This window comes from Bolinopsis microptera, chromosome 9 (assembly GCF_026151205.1).
Source record: "Bolinopsis microptera isolate Bmic1 chromosome 9, MBARI_Bmic_1.0, whole genome shotgun sequence".
Taxonomy (NCBI): domain Eukaryota; kingdom Metazoa; phylum Ctenophora; class Tentaculata; order Lobata; family Bolinopsidae; genus Bolinopsis; species Bolinopsis microptera.
In genome coordinates this window covers 11427914-11444362 of record NC_087080.1, presented here as the reverse complement: position 1 = coordinate 11444362, position 16449 = coordinate 11427914, and the positions used below count along the sequence as shown (strand labels likewise).

The window sequence follows — 16449 nt, the reverse complement described above, 5'->3', positions numbered from 1 at the left end:
TGAGCTGAGGAGGAGAACTGAGGACTGAGGAGGAAGAGGAGGATGAAGAGGAGGTGGACCCAAGAGGAGGAGGTCCCAGGAGGAGGACTCAGGAGGAGGAGGAGGATGACTGAGGAAGACTGAGGAGGAGGAGGAAGCATCTAAATATTATTTCCATTTTTGTTATTTTTTGTCCGTTTTTGTCCGTTTTTGTCCGCTCTATTTTTTGTCCGTTTTGATAATATAGGGTTCCGAACGGAAAAAACGGATAAAAAACAGGATCCCCCTGGAGGAGGAGGAGGAGAAGGATGACTGAGGAGGAGGACTGAGGAGGACTGAGAAGGAGGAGGACTGAGGAGTACTGAGGAGGATCGCTGAAGAGGATGACTGAGGAGGATGGCTGAGGAGGATGGCTGAGGAGGATGACTGAGGAGGATGACTGAGAGGGAGGAGGAGGAGGACTGAGAAGGAGGAGGAGAAAGAGGACCCAGGAGGAGGACTCAGGAGAAAGAGGAGGAGGAGGACTCAGAAGGAGGAATGAGGAGGACTCAGAAGGAGGAATGAGAAGGAGGAGAACTGAGGAGGAGGAGGAGGAGGACTGAATAGGAGGAGGAGGGGGACGACTGAGGAGGAGGAGTACTGACGAAAAGGATGAGAAGGAGGACTGAGGAGAAGGACTGAGGACTGAGGAGGAAGAGGAGGAGGATGAAGAGGAGGAGGAGGACCCAGGAGGAGGAGGACTGAGGAGGATGATGAGGACTGCAGAGGAGGAGGACTGAGGAGGACTGAGGAGGACTGAGGAGGATGGCTGAGGAGGATGGCTGAGGAGGAGGAGGAGGAGAAGGTGGAATAGGAGGAGGAGGAGGAGGAGGAGGAGGAGGAGGAGGAGGAGGAGGAGGAGGAGGAGGAGGAGGAGGAGGAGGAAGCATCTAAATGTTATTTCAATTTTTGTTATTTTTTGTCCGTTTTTGTCCGCTTTATTTTTTGTCCGTTTTGAAAATATAGCTGCCAAACGGACAAAAAAACATGAGCCCCCCCCCCCCCCCCCCCCCCTTTTGTAGTACACTATTTTGAGGGACTTCAGATATTTTGTTATTGTAGATTTTAATGTGGCCAAGCAAAAACGCAAAACTTTTTTTGGGCCTCGCTCCAAATGCTTAAAACTGTCTTGCTTCACTTGCAGACATTGCAAAAGTGGAAAATTCGCGAGCGAAGCGAGCGGGCCACAGAAAATTTGTATCTGCGAGGAAATTTGTAACTTTCTGGATGTGGGGGCATTAAACAATTTTACCGAAATCAATAATTTGAACATTAAAAGTATAACAGCCCAGTTCCAAGGCTCAGTTTTGCGACCAGATTTGACACAAAACTCCGCGAAAAGAATTTTGAAAGGCAAAACTCCGCGAAGGCAGTTTTGATTACAATGTACGTTTCCACGGTTGGTATTTGCACGCAGATTTGCGCGCGCACGTGGGCGCATTATAATGAAATTTCCCACGCGAGCGCCCAGGTTAAAACTGCTTTCACGGAGTTTTGGGTCATATCAAAAATATTTCTCCGTGCGGAGAAATATTTTAGAATTTCATTTCCGGTCGCAAAAATGTGAGCAAATCTGGTTGCAAAACTGAGCCGTGGAAATGCAGGGTAAGACTGCAAATCTTTAGTTTTATAAGTATAAAAAGCAGAAAAACAAGCCACATCAGGTCTCAAAATATAGATGTATATTGACATTTTTACTCAAAGTCTCAATCATCAGAAACAGTAAGATCTTTAATCTGCCTGCACGTGAGGTGGGGGAACGTTTTTTACTCTTCTTTGCAGGAAGAGGTAACCTGTTTTTATAGTCCCTCTGATCAAGACTTCTTTTTTGTTACGCCACTGCTTGTTGCATTTCCTGCTACCACTGGTTGTGTGTTCCGGCCCTGTTCTTGGACAGCCAGGACAGTTTTTTCTTTGCTCCTGATAAAACATTTATTAAAAATAAAATAAGAAGTGTTCTCTTGGGTTAATTTCCATTGATCCGGATTGGTGCGACAAGGAAAGGCTTTTTATCAGGAAAGGAATTATTCAACGTTTCAATGTGACAACATATCGTAATCAAACAGGATCAATAGAAATTTACCCAAGAGACCATTTTAACTATGCGACTCATAAATAATAGTCCAATTCTTTAATAAGGAGCTAAATAAAGTAGTGTTTAAACCAAATTAATCGAGGAGTACACCCGTCTTATTATATGCTATAGATTGAGTTATACTTATACAATATCAATATATATAATTACATCTTTACATGTATGCAGAATTTGATGTATGCAGAATTACATGTATGCAGAATTTGATATGTATGAATTATGATCCCACCTATAATTTGTGAACAGAAATTATTGCGTTTTTAGATACAGTAAAACCCCGATTTACCGCGGAGTTTGGGGAAAAGGAAACATCCGCGGTAAATCAGGGTTCGCGGTAAATCAGGGTTTTGTTTGTTTACATTATGCATGTTAAGCCCTATTGGGGTTTGCGGTAAATAGGGGCGCGGTAAATCGGGGTTTTACTGTATATTGATTGACTTCATTTCTCAATTGAAACTTACCAAGTTACAATACTCTCGCCTCGAATTCTTTGATTTTGTTGAACAGCTCTTCTTGGTATTCGGGATGCACACTGCAAACATAAAACATGACTTATAAATTGTGTACGGTTCCATTGCTACCATAAAACTACCACAACAATGAGTTCCAAAGTAACCCAGTAAAATTACTAAATTTGATTTAGTTGCCATGACAACGTACCAATTTAGTCAAGAACTATTGATTACGGGAGCTAGCATATATATCTATCAAGTAAAAATAGGATAGTTAGTTAATATGAATATATTTTACCTCTATTCCTCGGTAAATGACCCCCAATTCACACCATTCAGTCTCATCACAGCAAATAAGTGCTTACATGGCAAGTTATAATGAACAAAACACAGACAGTCACAGGAAACACGACTTTTACAAAAAACCTGAAAATGGGGTAATTCATTATTTACATGCAATGGGGCACTCTTTATGGAAACGACAATTAAGAACGGAAAATATTAATACGACAAAATGAAGTATTAATTCTAATCCGTAAATGAACTAACCTACTATACCTGCATATAATATTGATATAACTGGCATTGTTTTAAAACAGGTACGGCATAACTATACATTTATTTGACAAAGAATTGTCAAATAAACGTACAGTTATATAGCAAAGCAAATATAATACTACAAATTATACCCGGTACTGGTGGGTCTTCTCTCCAGACCTGACAGAAAATCCCTCTTCGCCATTGAATGATATCGGTCTGACGTATTCCGTCTTGAAATCGAGACTAGTCGCGTAAAACTCCTGACAAAAATAAATTAATATATAAATTCAAGGTATAACTTTTTCGAACTTCATAAGATAGAGGATGGATTCTTCAGCAAAGTTGTACAGGACAGTTAACGTTTTGAGGAAATATCCACTCCCAGTTTACTATGTACATATTAATATTCAAAATTAATTACTATACTGATAACATATAAACATAAACCTGTTTCAGATAATGTGAAATAGATTATGACTAGGAAGCTCATTTAATCAGTTTTTCTATGGTGCTGCAATGTAAATATTTGAACTTAAATTAACCAAGTCCACTCTCTAACACTCCTACATTTTGACCACTCTATTATAAATAATTATATTGTTCTGATCCATCATCTCAATTTGAAGACGATTAGCAAATATTTAATAAAAATTCAATTATCGAAGCATTTATATTTTATAGAATTTAGTTCAGAAGAAGTCATCTATCCAAATAAATAGTATTTCATTAGGTAGTCATCAAAGCTCGAGTGTAGGGATTGTCACCTTTAAAAGTAGTGTTGACTGTAATTGAAGCAGTCAGCTATCAAATGAGAGGGATATATAGGTAAAAGTTTGACCAGCTAATAACCGGCTAATCAAAGCAGTTTGTCATTTATCAAAAATGTGTTGCTAAACAAACCTGATTTAGTCTATCTCCGTCTCTTCACTCTCTCCTCTTTTAGAGCTGTACTTCAAGCGTGTTCACACGCTCTTTTAGCTCAGAAATCGCTGCTACCTGCTCCTGAGTGGCTTTCTTGACAGCATCGGCGACCGTTTCAGAGATTGTTCTCTCCAGACTGAAGTATGTGAGAAGGTCTCTCCCTGGCTGTAATAAATTACGTCTTCGTGAAGAATCCGCCGAGGACCTGATAAAACAAAAAATAATAAATGGTGTTTTTACCGATGATATAAATCTAAGAGTGGTCTCTGTTAATATTGAATAATATGTATTCATCCACCGTTTTATTATATCAAAGTAATTTTCCAACTCTGTAGTAAGTACAACAGACTGTTCCGAAGGTTCGGATGACTTGATAATTTAATGATTATCAGCATATCCAAAGATGCTAAATCCGAGTTACTTTACGCATCATATATCCATAAATGGACATGACACTTTTTGACATTTAAAATATAATTTGTATTACAGATTTATGTTGTTCAAATTTCAAACATAAAACCTCAAAAGTAGAGAATGTGAAGCATTATGTTTTAATCAAAGTATGTGGTTTGTTTTGATTAGTGATAATGATTTGAGTACCAGCCGGTAAAACTGTCAGACGATCCGCTTACTGAGAAGTATGCGAGCAAAATCGCACAAAAATGCAAACAAAGAGGTGCGCGGTGAGTTGGCCAGTGTCTGCGAACTGGTGTTACCCGGTAGACGTCTTACATGTACCATGGTAGCATGGTGGACTGTGGAAGAAAAGCGTCTCTCGGCTGATGATAAAATCTGAATAGGTACACAGAACAGTACAGGGAGAAGAGAAGAAAACTGACGAGGTACACTGAAGAGACAGACTAAACGAAAAGCGGGAAAGAAGGATTCAGCTAGGTTCTGGCTTAAGTCAAGAAGTAATGGAAACCCCACATGCACAGTCAAAATCATCAGTTGCCGCCTATCCCGTACGCAGGCAGTGTCCGATGGAGCAGTGCAGAGCTGATTACGACCAGGTTCCTTACGGATACCCCGCCTCGGAGGTCGAGCCAATGCCCTGCTTTCGATGCTTATGTCTACTGATGGTACCTTCATATTTCTCTTGTATAAGAAGCTATATATTTTATATTTATATCAAATATAGCCTTGAATTAGATCAATGGAGAAGCCCGAACGTTTGGACAACTAAGAAACTAGGCACTTATATCATGAATTTTGACAAGGTAAAATGAATAATAGTCAATATTATACCTTGGGCTGTAGGGGCTATAGGGGCTGAGCCTGGATCTTTCTCTCAGCTCTACCCTTGGTGATCTGAAATACGTAAATTAAATTAAAGTTAAGACTACAGCCTAGCTACAGAGCTATCAGCTACAGGTAATTATGATAATTTCACGTGAACTGATAGTGGGACCTCTGTTAAGAAAAAATCAATTTGATGGTAGCACAAGGTATAATGGAAGTACAAACATCTTTTTGAGTGTAGTATACTTTCTTTGAGTATAGTATACTTTCTTAACAAGCATTTCGGCGCGCTAACAACATGCACGATCAAATTCCATAATTTACTACTACTGATAAGTAACGCCATCAGGAATAATGATGCTTGCGCCATTTCAACACAATTTATGACGAAATTACTATTGATTCACCTTCTTGGTGATGATACGGGCACCGATATCTGCACCACCGGGACGGTATCTGTATCAGGCCCAGGCACCTCTATCAGTTTGGCAAGAGTAGGGGCAGGAGCAGGAGCAGGGGCAGGAGCAGGAGCATGGGCAGGAGCAGGGGCAGGAGCAGGAGCAGGGGCAGGAGCAGGGGCAGGAGCAGGAGCAGGGGCAGGAGCAGGAGCAGGAGCAGGGGCAGGGGCAGGAGCAGGGGCAGGGGCAGGAGCAGGAGCAGGGGCAGGAGCAAGGGCAGGAGCAGGGGCAGGAGCAGGGCTGAAATACATAATTTTGTAAGCAAAATGCTGAAATATTGGCAACCAGTTAACAGTTTCATACACTGTTCAAAATCATATTTCTTTAAACACCAATGAAACTAATAAAATGAGAGAAATTGTTCGAAGTACAAGAAAAGGAGCAGTTATCTCACATCAATTTTGGAATGGTTTATTTTCAGAAAGGGAGTTTGCAATTAAGTTTAGATGAGGGATATTGGATCACTTAAAAATAAACGTCTGATTTGATAAGGCTTTGAGCGCACTATAATGTGAAATGAGCCTATCCTTACCTTCTAGTTATTTATAAAATATCATTCATATCAGATTCGTTTACAGTCTAAGACCTAGCAATCAAACCTTTTGTGTGATGGTCCAGGTTGGTCTGCTGTTACACCCGGTCCGTAAAGACACCTAGTGAAAGAAGTGTTTTTTTTTCTTTAACTGTATATTATTTGTACAATTAGGATGACCGTCCTCAGCTCTAGACGTCAATAATTCATAAGTTTGCAATAATTTTACACCACGTCTTAACTTTCCATATTTGCATACTCAAATTTGTTGTTTAACAGCTATGTTTAAAGGATAAGTTTCAATAAATAATTTATAGGCCTTCAAAACATCTGACTCGCCAAAATAGTTTATTAACTTGATATCTCTGATGTAATTTGCGAAAATTAGTGTTAAAATTGACATCAATCAATCCAGTCAATTTCAAAATTTACCAATCAGAAACTTTTTACATTTCTCACCTTTGGACATCGTTCATCGTGGAAAATGACCTTTTCCCATTCTTTTTCGAAACCTTGGATGGCTTCCTGTTCAGGTTCCCCCTATTGTTTTTTTGGTTAACGTGGGTTTTCTAAACCAGTAAATCTGGGATTTACTTTCGTTCAATTAATCTTGGGTTTATTGATGTATAATGTATATATGTAATATATAAATGTATGTGAATTGTATTTAAAATTATATGCTAACTTCTTTGTCATCTGATTTGTTTCTAGACAAGATAATCTTTCTTCTTCCTTTTTCTTGTCGCAACAGGGTGATCCAAAAAGCTCACAGTTGCCCATTTTGGTTGTCCTACGTCTCCAGGACGTGTGGGGGCTCTAGATTTTCTTTTGGATCGATTCAGTCTAGGAGATGCAAGAGATGGATTAGAATCGATTGGTGAATGGTGATGGTCATAAACTTCACAAACGCTGTCAAAATTGCCGATTTGTCAATGCAGAACCTTTCAAAATATACTTCAAAATTTGCTTTAAAATTTGTATTCTCTTATCAATTGAGACTGCAGATTTTAGCTTGCCTCACCTAAAATGAAGCTATTGCTGGGAGGAAAGATTCGATGAGAACGTACTATTTTCAACCTGGGGGATCAAAGCTATAAGGTATTTTGCTGAAGGGAGAACAGGTGAAAGCCGGGAAATTATTCTGTGGGCAGACAATTGTTCTGCTGAGAACAAATGCTAGACGCTTTACACTGCGTTATGTTTGCTCATAAACAGCCCTGACCTCGGGCTTGGAACGATAACAGTGAAATATCTGGAGACAGGCCATACGTTCATGAGCATTAACTCGTTCCTCCATAAAGTGGAACTGTCCATCAAACAGTGCGGACAGCTACATAGTTATGAGGACTTTGTTGGTGCAGTGGAAAAGGTGGGTACTGCTGTTTCTATGGCCTGTTTGGACTTTCATTCTTGGCCTAGGTCATATGGGACAAGCAACTGCTGCAAAACAGAAAGACCACTGCTCGAGAAGGTGAATGTCATCAGGTTTCAGCGTGGCTCGGTCGAAATGGAGTGGAAATCAGAGCAAAACGAAGTTTCCTTCCGTTCTGCTCCATTTCTGCGGCAGAAAGAAGAGAGATTGATCCGGTTAGGTATAATCATAGCTTGTCCGGTTAGCTATACCAAATCGAATATACGTGCGCATCCATGCGTCAGATGGACAGGAAAACAGCTTCAAGGCAATTGTCTCGAGAAGAACATGAGTTCGGCATGCTTATTTTCCAACATTATTTAACTCTATACAAATTCATGTTGTTTCAAATGCATTCAATTTGTGTAGCTATCCCTTTATTCTAGAGTGCAAGTGAAGATGCTATATTTTACTCATGTCAAATAATAACCACATTTTCTTCTTAGACAAAAAAATGGAATCCGTTATGTGAAGAATAAAGACAGCAGAAAATACCGACCCGATATTAGATATGTAAGGTACGAGGATGGTAAAAAATACCCTTGTATCATAACAAAATAAAGATGTTACAGATAAGCATCAGAAAAGGAAACACATCATCAGATGATGAAGTGAACGGAAAACTTGCCGCTTTGTCGGCTATGGGACATAGGTGCGTCCTGTTTATTTCATCAAAATGAACTCTTTTTGGTTTTTCGCCCAATTATTTTTGAGCTGACCTTTATTTCTTATTATGTAGACTTAGTCATCTTTCGACCAAACTTTTTTACCTGACCTTTATTACTTATCATATATATTCATTTATTTGCAGTGTACGGGACCGTGGGTCGGATTCTTCTTCAGAAGAATCTTTGTCCACAAAAATCGGTGTGTTCAGTTTATTTTTCGAAATATACGTTTTAAAGAATTTGACATGTATTCAGAATAGGACCCGATGCTATTTTTTGATTAAATTAATATCCATGTCCTTTTAGAGCCAGCTGCAGAACCCATCAAGGATACGAGAATGGGAAGAGGTATCCTTGTATAATCACTAAATCCGGTACGGATTTAATACTTACTTACTACTACTTACTTGCTAAGTACTAACTTACTACTTAGTGACATGTAGTGTCAGGAAGCTGAAGACAAGCACCTACTCTAACTAATGATAAAATTCTTATTGATATATTATGTTGTAAATATTAATGTTAAATATTATTCTATTTGGTTTTCAAAAAGAATTTTGTTGATCCAGGTGATTGCAAAATGCAAATATAATTTTAACTAGGAATCTACTTATTTCATCAGTATACAATATATTGCATACAATATATACCATTCCACATTTGCAGAACTTTAAAAAATTTTGTATTAGTACTTCAGCTTAGTGAATTCGGAACAATTTCGTTGTGCTTGAACAAAATTAGTTGTTAGTTACATTGAACAGTCTAGAATGTCTTTCATGAAGAGAATCACGAAAGAGTTAATGGAAAAAGTCGAGGCTAATAAACCCCTCGAGACAACGAGGTGAGTAAAGTTTAACATAAACTCTTGAGTGAAATATTCTCAAAACAGTAAATTAGTCAGTTAATTAACATATAATTAGTGAATTATATTTTCCCTCTAGACCGTCGCAAAGGAAGTTTAAACAAACGATGACGCCAGAGGAAGAGTATGTGGAGTATCTGAGGAGGTGAGGAAATGTTATGGGGATGCAAATTTAGAATTTTCCAAAAGTTGCCGAATTGTTGTCTAGTGTTTAACACACTCTGATAATATAAAAATGGTAATACCATTTTTATATTATCAGAGTACGGCAAGAATCCACGAAAACACCACTAATAATATATCATGTAAGTTAAATTTAATATTGGGATTCTTATACTTGACCATTTATAAATAATAACTTAATAATGTCCAGCACGATAGCAAGACAGAATCCCACCAGAACACGTGGAAACCAGGCCTTGTAAAGGACGCGATAAGCTCCAAGAGTAATCCAAGGAACACTAATTTGACCTGTCGTGAGAGAAAGAAAGAGAGGGCAAAGAGGAAATAGAGGAGGCCGGAGTGCTGCCACTCCAAATGTCGTAAATCCAGGTGCTACCACTCCATACGGTTAATCAGTTTCATAACTTATGTCAAAGCAATAGAAGAGACGATGACGTGACCGTGTGTATCTACTAGCAACGCATCACTTCCTGGGCTACAGTATTTACTTCACCGCCATTTTCTCCTCCTTCTTCCACCCATTACGTTTCCAGGAAGACAGGTAGAATTCTGCCAACAATGGTGGGGTCGTGAGGTGGCGAGATTTCACGACACACCAAACAAAGCAAGACACAAAATCGAAGAATATAAAGTGATCATGTTTATTTTTCATGAATCGCTCGGCGGAATTTTGCAGATATATTCGAGATCCATCTGCCGATTGAAAACCTGCCATGGTTTGACATAAACTTAAAGGTCGTGAGGCGAGACTACGAACTGGAAATCAGCCGAATATAGGCAATTCCTGTTATATGTTGGAGTCGTTGCCCTGAAAGGCAACGTTGAGGATGAAGTTTATTACGCATTCGTAGAGCTTTCCCTGTTGACACGATTTGTTTGCTGCAAAGACTATGTAGGGACAAGGAGGCTATCGCCAAGGCGAGTTTTCAGTTCAATTATCAAAAAATAAATTCAAATTTGAACCACAAGATTAGGTTTATCTTTATGATATTATGTGGTCGGTTCTTTTCTAACCCATAGTATATCCTATTTAGGCGGAAGCACTAATGAAGCAATGGGTTGCAAATTCTACTCTAGTGGTTGGTGCAACTTTTCCGTGCATTAATGTGCACTTGTTGGGATATCTGTTTGACGACTATCGCAAATTTGGTGATTTGATGAAGATTTCGGCCTTAAAGTACGAGAATCAATCTGGAATTCTCAAGAAAATGGTTAAGAACAATAACAATCCATTTGTAACAGTGCAAAAACGAAGGATAGTACCAAGTCTGATGACAGTCATCAAACCCTGTTTTTCTGTGGGAGGGATGGATATGTCCTGGTCACCAGTAGAAGGTATGGGCGATGTTTGAGCATTATTCAGCTTGTAACAGATAAGTCTGCCTCCATGGACATCATCCCTTTTATTTGACGGATTCCAATGTCAAACCTCTCTGCAATATAGATGGAGATGACTTTTTGAAAGAATTGTCCACGTACATTTGTATGTTTAGAATAAAAAGGTATTTAACGTAGTGAGAAGAGACCATGATATTGAACTGTCCAGGATACAGCGCCGTTAGTGCATACTTTTAACATTATAGTACTATTACTATAACTATTATTATATTATGATTTCAGTTAAGCCTTTCGAGTCTCGTATTAAAGAGTCTCTAGATTGTCTCTTAGATCTGCTACCCAAATAGCTCTCGTAGGTGGAATCTGCGTAGTGTTTCGTGGAGCACCAGAATAACTTCTTGTTTCTGGAGGAAAGAGGCATGTCCACAGGTGTGGTTATTTAATTAATAAAACAACATTTAATTGTTCGTATAGCTAATTGCATGATTCTGGCCATATTCAATTACATGTTATGAGATTGAACATATCAAATAAAAATAAAAATAAAATTATCTTTAAATAAAGGATACGCATTGGACGGTGACAATTGATATTTATCATTTATTCTTCTAAAGTTAGCTATGTCGAAACCACAAAGATCCGTGAGAATTCACGCTTTGGACGGGACAGAAAACAGTTTCAAGGCTGTGGTATCGAGAAGTAACCTGGTGAGTTCACCATGCTTATTGTCCAACATTATCTAACTCTATACAAATTCATGTTGTATCAAATGCATCCAATTTGAGTAGCTATCCCTTTATTCTAGAGTGCAAGTGAAGATATATTTTACTCATGGAAAATATTAACCACATTTTCTTCTCAGATTAAGAAGGGGGCATCCGGTATGTAAGATACGAAGACGAAACATCATACCCCTGTATTATTACAAAGAGTGGTGAGTAGTAGCATTTAGTGTCAGGAAGCTGAAGACAAGCACCTGCTCTGACTACTATTGTACTCTTTTTTTTCGCCCAATTATTTTTTATCTGAACTTTATTATTTCTTATTATGAAGAATACACTTGTCCTCAAAATCAGAAGTGTTTCTAGTGGAGTGTGCTATACTATTGCTTATCTCAGCCAGGACAATAAGAGAGTGGGGAATGAAAATGGATTTCAGCAAGTTATAAGTTTTACATATAACATACGTGATGAAAAAACACTGTGCTAACATTCGTGTTGTCCTGTTAAATAAACCCCGAATGGATTTCAGTACAGCCATTACCTTATCGTACTAACTATACCACACTTCAGTTATAGGATGTCCTTATTCTGCCGTATATGGTGATGTCTCTTATGCCAAACTTTAAACCAGGGTTCCTCCTCTAAATGTAGTTGTGGGAAAAACAAGAGCGGTGGCGAGTTTTTTACACAGCTTTTAGATAATTTTATTTATTTTTACGTTTCAACTGAAACTTCGTTAACCTGTTAGTTTATTATGGAGGAAAACACGTCCATTGTAGACAGGTATCGGCAGTCGGCACGAATCAAATGTGGAGTGAAGATGAGTCCTCCAAAGGAAGATCCAGCTACAGACACTATTCCAAAGTCTGACGAGAGATATTGCCAGTGTGAAGATTATATTGCAGATCATCTGTCAGTAGAGTGTGAATCCTGTGAATTTATTGACATCTCAGTTGACAGGTTTAAACGAGGAAATTAAAAAAAATTCCATATTTGTATCTGTTATTGCTACCTGCTATATATGTTGGTGTTTTATTTGCGAAGTATCATTAATAATACAATAAATGACTGCCAATTAAATTGGGATCCAAGTTAAAAGTAAACACTGATCACGCTGAGTGGGATTGGAGGCCACTCAAGGTGTAGCTCGGAACATCAGAAAACACCGCAGCTGCAGCTGCAGTCTGATATGTTTCTTAACAAGGATTTCAGCGCCACCACAACAATTAAGTTTGGAGTATGATACCAAATCAAGTTAAGAGCTCTTTATTTAAAGAACATTAAAGATAATAGATAACACTACAGAGTCAGGATACATTTACCAGGATAATGCAATACGTAAAAAACAATTAATAGGTTTTCTTAAGGAAACAGTTACAATGTCATTTTAAAATTTAACCTTATCCTTATTAAATTCTCCAGATGAGACCATCGCTTAACGTAGACTAGAAAAATGTCGTGTCCAGAGTATAATATTTCTATTGAGAACCAGGTAAATATAACGGGTTGATCAAACCTTAGAACTACAAATACATTTTTACAGAAAAAGTTAAATATTTTTAAAAGTGTTGAAAATGGAATAAAATTTATTCAAAAATTGAATTATATTTCTGCATCTGGGTCTCATTCAGATGAACCTTTCTACTTCATCTGTATTGAGTCATGAACATTCTTTATGTTTTAGGTTCAAGAAAAGTAAAGAATTCGAAGACACTATTGTAACTTGGTAAGATTCAATTGATAAATGAAGTCAATTCATACATTTGAAAACTACTCAAATGTAGATCATAATTCATACATATCACATTCTGCATACATGTATAACTTTCTTTAGGATGTGTACACTTAATTTTCTGGCTTTAACACTATTATTACTGTAGCACTTTATAGTAGTTATAACAGTTTTTATCAGGAGCAAAGAATAAACAGTCTTGAATGTCCAAGAACAGTGGTCAAATCAGCAAGACATACAACTTAACCAGCAGGAAATACAACCAAACGAAGTCGAGAGAGAGACTTCAAAAAGAATTACCTCTTCCGAAAAAGAAGAAGAAAGAATTTCCTCGCCTGTCAACACGTAAGATAGAAAATATCACATTTTCTTCGTATTCAGACTTCGAACTTTCCAATTGCTGATACACAAAATAAAATAAAATTGTAGTGTTGTAATTAGTTTAAGAATCTTACGAATGTCATGTGGTTATATCTTATAACTATAAGCTAATATTGATTTATCATTAATTTATATATTGTAACTTGTAAGAGTCAAACTTTGTGCAGCTCGGTTAACACCAGATTTTTATTTTTTAGATCGTTTCTGGGCGCCTTTGGTGCAAGTGTTGTCGGGTATGAGATTCGAAGCATAATTATAAGGGATAGGTACCACCAGCTACCAGCAGGGACCAGGCGGGGAAGAGAACCTCTGTCTGGTCAAAACTAGTGCATAACATCGAAGCACATGTCATGAACCAGAAAGAGGGTAAACATGGCCCCCTTGGCAGAGAGATGGCTGGACGGGCGGCGAATATGATTATCATGTTGGACTGTACTGGAGCTGAGGTGGGGGATCTAAACCACTCTAAATCCTCCGAGAGTGGTAGAGGAAGGTTACAATTTGTTATGTGAAAAGCTGGTAGGCTACTTCACCACTAGCAATTTTACCTTTCCATGCATGTGCGGATGAATGGCCATAGAAATAAATTTAAGATAGACAGTTCTTCTTCTCAAATCGGCCCTTTCAATACATTGTTGTCAAAACAGCCACATAAATATCATATTTTATACGCAAATGTATCATTCATAAATATTAAATAATCCTAATTTTAATAATTTTCTAGGCTGAGTAACCTAGAAAATTTGATACAGCACATTTTCACGCTCATACAGGCACCAACTGTTATTCCTGAACGTTTGAGTGTGGTCATGTAACCAAATCTTTAACATGATTGACCACGTGCAAATTATTCTGAGTCACCAAGTTGTTGAAGATAACATAATGCACGTAACATGCTAAACATCTAACTAACCTCCCAACTAACCCGTACTTTAATAGGAAAATTGCCGTCCAGCAAGGACATGTCGCTGCCCCCGCCGCACCTGCAGCTGTACCACCGGAAACGCACCACGAATTAACCCAATGTTCATCCGAAAACCGCCACAATTTAAAAGTGGAATGGACGTAGACGTGTACCTACAACAATTTACAGGGGTTTTAAACAACAATGTTGTGTACCTCTGACTGACAAATATCATTATTTGTTATTATAGATTATTAGCTATTTTCATCGAGGCGATGATAAAATACTTTTCGGGATGAATTAACATAACATAACTAAGGGTACACATGAATACAGTTGCACCTGGGTTTTTGACTCCTTATGGAGGGAAGATTCTGTCTGACACGACGTCGAACATTAAAAATATACTGAACAATTCGTTGTTATCTAAGATCCAAAAATCCCCTCATGTTTGATTGAACAGAATCAAATCCTAATTTTATTCTTTTAATGCAGCAAATCAGTACAATATTTAACGATATATTTGATGTTTTACTTTTTCAAGGTAGACCAGTTAAGCATCGTTGTGAGGTGGATATCCATCGGGGAAGAGATATCGATCCTGGGAACATTTCTTGGCTTTGTACCGATGTCTTCCGGAAAAGCCAAAGCTTTGTTCAATGTTGAACAACTTACGATAAGTACACTTGAGACTTTAGGGATTAAGTGTCTCTGGCCAGATTCGAGGACAAGATCCGAATGAGCCTTAGAAAGAGGCTGTCGTCAAAGCACAAATGTTAGATCTTTTTACCTTCTATAAAGACGTGTTAGAAGCAGCAATACAGCTAATATTTGATGGCCACAATACTATTTTTTGTCTTCTACTCTCCCTGAACATTAATATCACTTTTAACAACCGTACTCAAGTCAGGCATCTGTAGAGTAGTTCGGTTGTAGTTAGTTACCTCCGTCGCCACAGCAGCTGACTTGCTCTCTGTAGAACTCACCCTAACTCCGAACAAAACATGCCGTACCATCTCCCTCAACTTATTCCCCCTGTTAATCAACACAGTGGGGGCTATAACGGAGTTAAGGAACGGAACAGTCACCCCAGTAACGTACACCCACACAACATTCTTATCATTGATGTAATCGTCCTGAATATCAAGACAAACTCTCATCCAGTAGGTTACAGAGGAGGTGCTGCAGAGAGAGAAGACTAGGGTGAGGAGGAGGATGGTGACAGCTGCTCTCACCTTGACAGGGTCTCTCTCAACTGTACCATCTGGCGAGGAGCCAGATAGCAGGCATTTCAGCTGGATAACCAGGGATACCACAGCTGTCACAGTGGGGAGAAGGAAGGGTATTACCATTTACCAGGCAGATGATAAGGGGAGGGTAATGACTTGTACCAAATATACTGTGAATCAGATCTTCTCCTACGATTTTAAGCCTTAATACAGGTGTTGTACCAACCCTTTGTAAAAAAGCTTGAGTAACTCCCATCCATAAGGCAGGAATGAAAGATGATCCTAATAATTACAGGCCAATATCCATCCTTCCACTTGTAGGAAAACTTATAGAATACTTTGTCGGCAAGCAACTCACTGATTACATGGAAGAGAACAAACTTTTCATCCGGCATCAATATGGCTTTCGGAAAAACCACTCCACAACTTATTGGCGGCGAATATGATTCTCATGTTGGACTGTGCTGGAGCTGAGGTAGGGGATCTAAACCGCTCTAAAGCATTTCCTCCGAGTGGTAGATGAAGGCTACAATTTGTTATGTGAAAAGCTGGTAGGCTACTTCACAGAACAAAATAAATTTAAGATAGACAGTTTTTTGACCAATGAGGAATCGGCCCTTTCAAACATTGTTGTCAAAACAGCCACATAAATATCATATTTTATACGCAAATGTATCATTCATAAATATTAAATAATCTTAATTTTAATAATTTTCTAGGCTGAGTAACCTAGAAAATTTGATACAGCACATTTTCACGCT

The 16449-nt window shown here is 38.4% G+C and overlaps 1 long non-coding RNA gene across 1 annotated transcript; it reads right to left on the bottom strand.

Moving 5' to 3' along the window:
- Nucleotides 1-1696: 1696 nt before the first annotated feature.
- Nucleotides 1697-4206, bottom strand: LOC134821208 (uncharacterized). The gene is made up of 5 exons (XR_010160989.1): nt 4006-4206; nt 3255-3365; nt 2864-2991; nt 2575-2645; nt 1697-1938 (listed from the first exon to the last, which is right to left on the bottom strand). It is a non-coding gene; the product is annotated as an uncharacterized LOC134821208 (long non-coding RNA).
- Between the last annotated feature and the right edge of the window lie 12243 nt (nt 4207-16449).